Source organism: Rhinopithecus bieti, unplaced genomic scaffold (genome assembly GCF_001698545.2).
Source record: "Rhinopithecus bieti isolate Rb0 unplaced genomic scaffold, ASM169854v2 scaffold_10499, whole genome shotgun sequence".
Taxonomy (NCBI): Eukaryota; Metazoa; Chordata; class Mammalia; order Primates; family Cercopithecidae; genus Rhinopithecus; species Rhinopithecus bieti.
The window spans coordinates 106,305-117,909 of NW_016806431.1; positions in this window are offsets into that span (position 1 = coordinate 106,305).

The following is an 11,605-nucleotide window of genomic DNA, read 5'->3' on the forward strand; positions in this document are numbered from 1 at the left end:
TGGCACAAATTGCTTTCTCAGAACTCTGATGATTACAAACATTTTTTCCCCATCTTTTCTAGTTTTTTTTTTTTTTTTTTTGCAACTTTAGTTTGCCACAAACTACTCCATCCTACCCAGAACTGGAAGTCTTCTTGTTTAACGTTTTAACTTGACCTTTCAAAGCAGTATTATTATTATTTTTAATATTATAGAAATGTTTATTGGTGACATATGAGTCAATAGGTTGTTCAGAGATAAATTCAATAGACTGCATTTATGAGCAGCTACTTCAGCTCAAAGTTTGAACATTTAAGTCATAAATGTATACTATTATTTTATTGTTTGGTTCATAATATGGATTGCTATGTTCTGTTGTCACTTTGTTTTACTGTAAATAACTTTAAATATATTATACTCCAAATACTACAGTATTATTTTTTGAGTTAAGTGAAAAAATCACGTGCAAGTCAATTTTGCTCTTTACAAGCAAAGCAGATATTTCACAACTTGGATTAAAATTATAACTTTGGCTATGATGGCTAGACTGAGAAAATTGGAAAACAAAACCAGATAAACCCACTAGTTGGAAGAGTTTTCATAGAAATTACCAAAAATCTTCAAGTTAAGGAATCCCAGATATGAACACATCTCAGTATTTTGGCAGCAAAAAGAATTCAGACATTCAGTGGAAGTCTAGGCAGGCTGACTTTGAGGTAGATAGGGGGCCCTGTTATGAGGTTTGGGTCTAGAAACAGAATAATATCTCCTTGGATGCTTGAAAGGGAAGGTAAAGACCTAAGCCTTGGGGAATAAAAGTTCTGGAAATTAAGGCAGGGATTTACATTATTTGAAAAAAAGTAAGGGATTGGCCAGAGAAGAAAGGCAAAATCCCTTAATTGATCCAACTATGGAAATGTTGACTTGAACCAGTGATTTCCTGAAGCTCAGGCTCTTTATAGTTCTGCTCCCTTGGGACCTGATTGGCTTCAGTCTGGGGCAGGCCTGAAATTGTCTGGACGATTCTTCTCTTTTCCGTCCTTGTGCAACTAACAAAGTTGCATTTCACATTTTCCCTCTTCCTTAAAACTTTTATTGACACACTTCTCATGAACTTTCCCTGATTAAATTGATCACCCCTCCTTTGTTTCACCATTGAATAAACTTGTATAGGCTCCTTCACCCTTTATCCATTTCTTTATACAAGTCATAGTGAGTTATTAACACACAAAAACTAATAGGAAGCAGAGAGTTAGTTGCATCATCTTAATAATTAGACTCAAAGCTATGATACCCTGATGGATTAATCACCACATCTGGAAGGAACTTGCTTATGAGACAGTTTTATCAACTGACCAGAGAGGGGAGAGAGACAAAGAGGAATCAAGAAGTGCAGAAGGTCTGGTTTAATTTTTAGCCCAAGTTAAAATCACCTATCATTGAATTTGATCCCTGAGGTACAAAATCAAGTGCATTAATATCAGCCACTATTCTGGCATATCATTCTTCTATTTCTTAAAAAAGAATTTATTAGCAACCTTAGAGGTTTTCAGTGTTTAACATGGTGAAATGCTGCTGGGTACTCTGGAAGGCACTGAGCGTATTTAGACTTTGGTAGACCTGAGAGCTGCCTTAAAATAGCATGACTTCTTTCCTTTGATGCTAGACTTGACAAGAGGTTTGATTAGGACTGCTTGGAAGAACTTACAGAATGAGAGATTTCATCTCATGACAAATGTATCTGATGACCAGTTACAAATTTATTATGCAGAACCACTGATGGAAATATTAACCATGTCTTTTTCTACGAATTCTGTGTTCATCCTTGAATGAATGAAACATTTTCCCCTTCCTTCTTTCAAAGAAGTAGCCAGAACTTTCTTTGAAATCAAAGTTTTTCTTTTTGTAAAAAATTTTATTTTAGGTTCATGAGTACAAGTGCACCTTTGTCATATAGATAAATTTGTGTCACAGGGTTTTTTGTACAGATTATTTTGTCACCCTGGTATTAAGCCTAGTACCCAATAGTTATTTTTTCTGCTCCTCTACTTCCTTCCACCTTCACCCTTAGGAAGGCCTTAGTTTCTGTTGTTCCCTTCTTTGTGTCCATGCGTTCTCATCATTTAGCTCCCACTTATCAGTGAGAACATGCAGTATTTGGTTTTCTGTTTCTGTGTTAGTTTGCTAAGGGAATGACCTCCATCTCCATCCATGTTCCTGCAAAGGACAAGAATTCGTCCTTTTTAATAGCTACATAGTATTCCATGGTGTATATGTACTACATTTTCTTTAGTCTACCATAATGGGCATTTAGGTTGATTCCATTTCTTCACTGTTGTGAATAGTGCTTCAGTGAACATATGTGTGCATGTGTCTTTATGGTGGAATGATTTATATTCCTTTGGGTATATACCCAATAATGGGATTGCTGGGTCAAATGATAGTTCTGCTTTTAGCTCTTTGAGGAATCACCACACCACTTTCTAAAATGGCTGAGCTAATTTACACTCCCACCAATAGTGTATAAGTGTTCCTTGCCAGAATCTGTTATTTTTTGATTATTTAGTAATAGCAACTCTGACTGATGGGAGATGGCATCTCACTGCAGTTCTGATTTGCATTTCTCTAGTGGTCAGTGATATTGAGCCTTTTTCATATACTTGTTGGCCACATGTATGTCTTCTTTTGAACAGCGTCCCTTCATGTCCTTTGTCTACTTTTTGATTTTTGTTTTTTTTTCTTTTTTGCATGTAAACTTGTTTAAGTTCCTTGTAAATGCTGGATATTAGACCTTTGTCAGATGCATAGTTTGAAAAAAATCTTCATTTCTGTAGGCAGTTTATTCTGTTTGTAGTTAACATTTTTTTTCTGTGCAGAAGATTTTAGTTTATTTAGATCTCTTTTTTTTTTCAATTTTTGCTTTTGTTGCAGTTGCTTTTGGTGTCTGTCAAGAAATCTTTGCCAGTTCCTATGTTTAGAATGGTATTACCTAGGTTATCTTCCAGAATTTTTATAGTTTTGGTTTTTAACATTGAAGTCATTAGTCCATTTTGAGTTCATTTTTGTATGTGGTATAAGGAAGGGGTCTAGTTTCAGTCTTCTGCAAATGGCTAGCCAGTTATCTCAGCATCGTTTATTGAATAGGAAGTCTTTTCTTCATTGCTCATTTTTGTCAGCTTTGTCAAAGCTCTTTAGTTGGTTGCGATGGTTGTAGGTGCATGATCTTATTTCAGCACTCTTTATTCTGTTCTATTGGTCTATGTGTCTGTTTTTATATCAGTATCATGCAGGTTGGTTACTGTAGCCGTGTAACAGACTTTGAAGTTGGGTAGCATGATGTCTCCAGTTTTGTTCTTTTTGCTTAGGATTATTGTGGCTATCCAGGTTGGTTTTTTTTTTTTTTTTTTAAATTCTGTGAAGAATGTCATTGGTAGTTTGATAGGAATAGCATTATACCTGTAAGTTGCTTAGGGCAGTATGGCCATTTTAATGATATTGATTCTTCTTATCCATGAGCACAGAATGTTTTCCCATTTGTCTGTGTCACCTCTGATTTCTTTGAGCAGTGTTTTGTAATTCCCGTTTTAGAGATCTTTCACCTCCCTGGTTAACTGTATTACTAAATATCTTATTCTTTTCATAGCTATTGTGAATGGGATTACGTTCCCGATTTGGCTCTTGGCTTGACTGTTGTTGGTATTTAGGAATGCTAGTGAATTTTGTATTTTGATTTTATATCTTTGATTTTGCTGAAGTTGTTTATCAGCTTACAGAGCTTTTGGGCTGATACTGTGGGGTTTTCTAGATATAAAATAATGTGATCTGCAAACAGGGATTGTTTGACTTCTTCTCTTCCTATTTAGGTGCTTTTTATTTTTTTCTCTTTCCTGATTGCTCTGGCCAGGACTTCCAACTATCTTGAATAGGAGTGATGAGAAAGGGCATCCTTGTATTGTGCCAGCTTTCAAGGAGAATGCTTCCAGCTTTTGTCCATTCAGTATGATGTTGGCTGTGAGTTTGTCATAGATAGTTCTTACTATTTTGAGGTATGTCCCTTGAATACCTAGTTTATTGAGAGTTTTTAAGATGAAGTGGTATTGAATTTTATCAAAAGCCTTTTCTGCATCTATTGAGATGATCAGGTGGCTTTGGTCTTTGGTTCTGTTTATGTGATGAATCATGTTTATTGATTTGCATATGTTGAACCAATCTTGCACCCCAGGGATAAATCCTACTTGATCGTGATGGGTCAACTTTTGATGGGTTGTTGGGTTCAGAGTGTCAGTATTTTGTTGAAAAACTTTGCACTGATGTTCATCAAGGATACTGGCCTGAAATTTTCTTTTTTTTTTTTTGTATTTCTGCAGGTTTTGGTATCAGGATGATGCTAGCCTCATAGAATGAGTTGGGGAGGTATCCTTTCTCCTCAACTTTTTGGAATAGTTTCAGTAAGAATGGTACCATCTCTTCTTTGTACATCTGGTACAATTCAGCTGTGAATCCATCTGGTCCTGTGCTTTTTTGTTGGTTGGCTCTTCATTACTTATTCAATTTCAGAGCTTATTATTGGTCTGTGCAGGTATTCAGTTTCTTCCTGATTCAGGTGTGGGAGGGTGTATGTATCCAGGAATTTGTCCATTTCTTCTAGATTTTCTAGTTTGTGTGCATAGAAGTATTCATAGTAGTCGCTGATGGTTTTTTGTATTTCTGTGGGGTCAGTGGTAAAATCCCCTTTGTCATTTCTAATTGTCTTTATTTGGATCTTCTCTTTTTTCTTTTTTATTAGTCTAGATAATGGTCTATCAATCTTATTATTATTATTTTTTTCCAAAAAGGCAGCTCCTGAATTTGTTGATGTTTTGAATTTATTTTGTGTTTGTCCAGTTTCCTTCAGTACAGTTCTGATTTTGGTTATTTCTTGTCTTCTGCCAGCATTAGGGTTCATTTGCTCTTGGTTCTCTAGTTCTCTTGGCTGTGAATTTATGTTGTCAAATTGAGATCTTTCTTACTTTTTGATGTGGGTGTTTAGTGCTATAAATTTCCCTTTTGACACAGCATTAGCTGTGTCCCAGAGATTCTGATATGTTGTATCTTTATTCTCATTTCTTTCAAAGAACTTCTTGATTTCTGCCTTTGTTTCATGATCTACCAAAAAGTCATTCAGAAGCAGGTTGTTTAATTTCCATGTAATTATGTGGTTTTCATGCTTTCCTTAGGCTTGAATTCTACTTTTATAGAGCTGTGGTTTGAGAGAGTGGTCGGTATAATTTTGATTCTTTCACATTTGCTGAGGATTATTTTCTGTCAAATTGTGTGGTTGATTTTAGAGTCTGCCATGTGATGTTGAGAATAATGTATATTCTGTTGTTTTTGGGTGGAGAGTTTTATAGATGTCTATCAGTTCTATTTGGTCCAGTGTTGAGTTCAGGTCTTGGGCATCTTTGTTAATTTTGTTTGGATGATCGGATAATACTGTCAGTGGAGTGTTGAAGTCTCCTGCTATGCTTGTTTGGAATTTTAAGTCTCTTTGAAGGATCTGTCCTCCTTCTCATGTGGCAGCAGCAGCAGCAGCAGCAGCAGCCGCCACTGCCATGCAGCAAGGAGCACACTTGTTGACTGTGGCAGGGTGCTAATGGATGTCACAGTGCTGGCTTCTGTGTGGGCATTTGCAGCAGAGGCAGTGGAAGCATGGCTGGGAGATGGGAGCCCCACTGGAAATTGTGTGTGTGTTTCCGCTGCTGGCCATGTTAGCACAGGGTGGGTCACTGGTGGGTGCAGAACTGTGCTTGCTGGCAGGGAAGGCAGGGGAAGGTTCACCTGTTTACAATGCTCTGGCAAAGAAATGTAGGTGGTGGCTGTGGGTGAGTGCATGCAACCAAAGCAGCAAGGGGGAGGTTGCAGTTGGAGGAGGGTGTAGGCGTTCTGGTGTTAGTCTGCAGGTCTGCTCTGCTGGAGCACTCTGCAGGTTAGGTGCTGTCCGCCAGCTCAGGAGCTATGATAAGGGCCCTTAGGAAGTACCTGAGGGATGCACTGCAAGCAGTTGTACCCAGGCTGGGGCCCCAGGAGAGGCCAGCAGACTGAGGGGTCATCAGGTCAGACCTGCCCAATCTCATGGGCATGACTGCCCTGCAGAATTCAGATCTGACAGTTCCCCTAGGGCTAAAGCTTTCTATGGGAGCAAGTCATCCTAGGGGCATGGGCATCCCTGATTGCACCACTAAACATGCTTCTGCACCAAACCCTCTCGGCTCCACACTGGCTGGAGTTCTGCCACTACCACATCTCTAAGCAGCTCTCCCTGCCAACTCAAGTTTCCATAGTGGTAGAGGGATCTCCTTCTGCTGGAATTACAGAGGCCCATGGCAGGCGAGTGGGTTGTTCCTTGCCTGTAAAATTCACCCTTTCTGCAGGAGTTGCTGGGGGCTAGGAACACTTGTTCCTAGGCTAGGACGTTGTAAGAAAGATCCTACATTGGGTTGAGAGGTTAAGTCCTGGTGCATGGTAGCCCTGTGGAGGATTCCCAGCTTTCTCCCCCTTCAGCCCAGCATCTGTGTCTTCGCTCTGTCCACATTCAATGCCTTCCCTCTGAATATCTGCATGAGCGTGCCAGTCTTCCAGATGTTCTGGTCCCTTGGCAGGAGAAATTCCTCCTGGATGCATCCAGTTGGCCATCTTCCCTTTTTATCCTTTAAACATACATCTTTTTTATTATTTTAATCTTCTGTATTGACTTATACCTTCTTTCCTGATATCTGTTTCCTCAGTATATGTATTAGCATTTTTAATAATTTTACATTGATCTTGAGCAAAATCACTTAACTTTCTTTCATTTTCTGGTTGTCATTTCCTGAGGGTCTTTTAACTTCAAATTTGAGTGAATCTTATTTTATACTCAGTAGTTGTTCAGTGTTCAGGTGTTGCTATGTTAAGTTTTTCTTGCTCTGAAGGAAAAATTAACAAGTCAAAGCTCTGGGAAGCAAATGGAGTCAATTGTCCAAGAAGAGAAGGGATATGGACTGTGTGCTTAGACTTGAAGGGTTGACCTGCAGGCACATTGAAAAAGACAGGGTAGTGTATTTTCTGGTAAACTTGGTTTCTGGAGCCTCTATCAGCTTTAGGATGTCAGAACTTTGAGTATGTGGCTGGTGAGAGGCAGGGAATGACTTTATGTCAAGGGTTGGGGTCTCAGGGAGAATCTACCATGGTCAATTGAGTTGCCAACTCTCAGTGGAATAATAAATACCTGAGCCCATATAGAGCTGTTGCAATGGGCAGATAGTGGAGGAGAAAAGGTAGCATGACTGAGGGATTATGTCTGATTTTCATTTCAAAATACGTTATGTCTTTGTGTGTGTGTATGTGTGTGCATGTATGCAAATTCTGTATCATTTATGTACAGGTGTTTGGGGTATGTGTATGTGTGTGTTTTCCATGGAATGACTGACAGTGACTTTCCTGCCAATTTTGGTGAATTTGTTTTAATTTGATTTTCCTGATTTCTGAGATATGACATTAGTTTTGCTTGAATATTTTAAAGTAATTCATACTACCTTAAATGAATTTTTTGAACAAATTACATCAGTCCAAAAATAAAATTGTATGCCTAGGAAATTACTCAGTTTCCTGCCAGTGCATCTAGTCAAACAGAGACTATCTTTCAGGGACATCGTAAGAAAGATCCTTCATTGGGGTAGGTGGTTAAGGCATTTTCTTTTTGATATTTGTATTTCTAGTGTCTAGGAGAGTACTGGCCATGTAACAAGTATGGTATAAATATATGCTCAATAAATGAATTAATGGATAGTTGCGTTAAAGTGACTCCAGTGTGGGCATAAGATGAATATATGGGTAAACTAAACAGCCATTAGAATATAACTTATATAAATACTGTTTCAAGAAAGCTATATATTTCTAGAGAAGACTGAAAGAAATCAATACTTAAATCTATGAATTTCACTTGCAATAACAGTTTATTGATGCTATGAAACTAAATCTATTGGTAGTACACCCTCAGATTAGGAGCCCACTACTCAGAACTCATGGAACTTGCAGTTCCTCTATTTTTGTCCCTTTTATCGGTGCTAATTTTATGACTGCTTGCCTTTTTTTGCCCATTCCCCACCACAGCATAGTCATCTAGATTGGGTGGTTCTTTTTGTCCCTCAGATAGTTATATTTGGGCTTTATAGCAAGGGTGACCCTCATGCTAGAGCCTAAAGTAGAAACACTTCCTCCTTCTGATCTTTGTGTCCTTTAAAACAAAACCAAAACCCAGATTAACCAAAACATGAACATTTTCAATCATTGTAACTTTAAAACAACATTCAGGGATGGCTGATCATTCCATTAGTGTTTTTTTTTTTTTTTTTTTTTTTTTTTTGTCTGAGTTCATTCATATTTCTAGCTGTTCTGGCTACTGACAGAAGCGTGGTTTTTGTTTCTCTATGCTTTTTGCAGCATAACTGCTGTAAGAGGTATTTGATTTAGATTGAGCAAGGTGTAGTAGAAAAAGCACTGGCCTGGAAATTCTGTCTGGAATTAGGTAACTTGCCCTTCAGTTCAACAAGATGGATCCAATGGTCCGTTCTATCTTAAACATTTTTTGGTTCTACTCTACATTTAACACATTGTGTCTGTAATTCTAAATAAACAATTTTAAAACAAACTTGGGCATGATATATTTTGAACTAGAAAATGGTTTTCCAACACCTTGGGTAATTTTTTTCTGTATATATTTAGATTTTGGAACTCTAGTTCAAATTTGTACATGTTAGCAGTTGTACACTGTGGCACAACAATATTATTTCTTTTTCTGAATTCCATCATGCTTCCTGTTTTGAGTGAACAGCTCTATTTTAGAAAACACTTTGCTAAATGTTTTCTACTCACTGTAACATAAGTGTGTCACCCTTTGAAAATTCTCTGGATAATGCAGCAAAGTGGCATTTGGTGCATTATAGTTATTCTGATTTTTTACAACTGGAGTCTGGGTTGGTAAGTATACGGTGGGTTGAGTCTGTATATAGTAATACTTACAGCCAGAGAAGAATATATAATAACTGTGGGGATTTTTTTTTGGCAAGACACTTTAGAAAATCCATCTTCCTATCCTATTCTGAAATTACTCTAGCAATGTTTTTGAAAATTAGTCATCCAAGTTTGATTGAATGTTTTCAGTGAAATTAAGTTTACTATGTTTTGAGGCTTCATTTCATTTCAGAAAGCCCCAAGTGTTAGAAAACCTTCACTTGCATTGAGCTGAAATCTGCCTCTCTTGAATCTCTACCTGCCTTCCAGAATAAATTTCATCTCAGATGCAGTTCTTTCAATTATAAGGTCTTTAGTGCCCCCTCTTCCTGCTTTCTGTTTTAAGATGAAATATCTCCTGTTCCTTACCATTTTGGTCACCCTCTGGAGTCACTGCAATTTGTCCATATTTTTTTTTAAACTTTTTACTGTGCAATAATAATAAATTCACAGGAAATTGAAAATAAATATATAGTGAGGTCCCGTGTGCCTTTCACCCATTCTCTCCAATGTGGACATCTTGTGTAACTTTAATACAACATCAAATCCAGGGAAGTAGCATGGATACAAAACATAGAGGTTATTCAGATTCTGCCGGTTATACATACATACATATATGTGTGTGTATATATGTGTGTGTGTGTGTGTTCACTGAGTTTATTGATGTTATATTCCTACCTTCCCTTAGAGGTTATGAGATAGGGGTTTTAGCTTTCCTAGTGATTATATTTCAAAGGGATGGCTCCCAAGATCCTTGAAAAAGACATTCCTGGGTTGTAGGAGATTTACATCCTAAAAGGACAGGGAAAGAAAGAATTTACAATTACAAGTTTTCTAAAGTAAATTCTCTAAGAAAAGGGAGGTTGGGGTGGGGGAGGGGTGCTCAATAATCTATGCAATTTCATCAAATCTGTAGCTTTGTGTGATACAAGCTACAATTATGGTGTGACTACCACCACAATTAAGCTACTTAATTGCACCATCACCATAGGAATCCCTTATGCTGCCCCTTATGATGTTGCTTGCCCTCTCTATCCATCCCTAACTCCTGGGAGCCACTAATCTATTCTCCATTTCTCTAATTATGTTAATTCAAAATGTTATACAAATGTCAATATCCTTTAAAAACCAACAAAGAATTAAGAACTTAATTCTTTGTTTCTTAATCTTGACCTCTGTAGGCAGTTCTTGATTTATAAATGTTTGATTTATATGACAGCATTCTCGTATGAACAGTGGGGGAGCCTGAATTGTAAACTCCTATTTTCTCAGGAGGCAATGTTGTTCTCAAGTTCAAAACTATAAGAAATGACTTTTTAAGGCTCTTGCTAGAATCAGGGCTGACTCCTTTCTCTAGACTAAACCTTTGATTTTTCAATACTTAAACAAAAGAATAAGGCAGATATTTTAGTATCCCAAAGACCAAGAGACGTATTAATCTTTACTTGTGATATCTTTTAAAACTTGCACATCTGAGCCATTCTGGACCTCCTAACTTTTTGGGAGGGTGGATACAGCTCTATTTACCCACAGCTGAGTGGTGTTGGCTCCAGCAATATTCAGACGTTTGAAAACCTTTTCTGGATCAGATAACTTTTATGTGCTAACACCAAATTAGAACTTCATCACTTCATTTAAGGAAGATTAATACCAATGAATAGCCAGTTGGTTTTGGGCAAAGATTTATCACACAAACTTTGTAATTATTGCATATTGATATGTGTGTGTGTGTGTTTTCTTCCTAACTAAAACAGCCTTAACACTTTCCTCAGCTTGACTAAACTTTAGACAATTTTCTTCCTAGCTATAATCCCCCCAACCTCCCTTTTTTTTTTCTTTAGAGAATTTACTTTAGAAAACTTGTAATTGCAAATTCTTTCTCTGTCCTTTTGAGATGTAAATCTTCTACAACCCAGGAATATCTTTCTTAAGAATCTGGGAGTCATTCCTTTGGAATGTAAGCACTAGGAAATCTAGAACCCCTATCTCACAGTCCTTTAGGGAAGTTAGGAACATAACTTCAATAAGTACCCTTTAGCAAGTATAGATGTTCTAATCACATTGGCCAACCTCCCTGTTAATGTTCTCCAGTACTTTTCCTCTAGCTCATATCAGTACTTAAAAACTCTCCAGCTTTGTTTGAGCAGAGCTGAGTTCAATCTCTCTCCCTATTGCAATAGTCTTGAATAAAGTCTTGCCTGTTTAATTCCATCTGGTGCAATTTTTCTTTTGATCTTTTGGTGAGACTTACGTGATTATAATAATAGCCATTGTCTAATATTTCTATATTTTTTTCTGGCAAAAAATATTATTAAATGTATGGTAATATCAGTGGGCTTTAGGCTCATAAAGGATACTTTGACCAGTAATCTCCCAGGGCACAAATCAGGGGAAATGAGTTGGAGACCACTGCTTTATCATATGCAGATAAAGTTAGCACATTCCTTGGTAGCAGAACCTTTTGGTAATTTTTACCTCTGAGAGGCTGACATGTGTTCCTGGCATGCCCTTTTGGAAACAAGTTTGGTTTTCCTGTAGAAATGGCATATAATTTTGACTGTTTTTTGTCTCTGCTTAGATAAGAATGTCTAGCATTCTT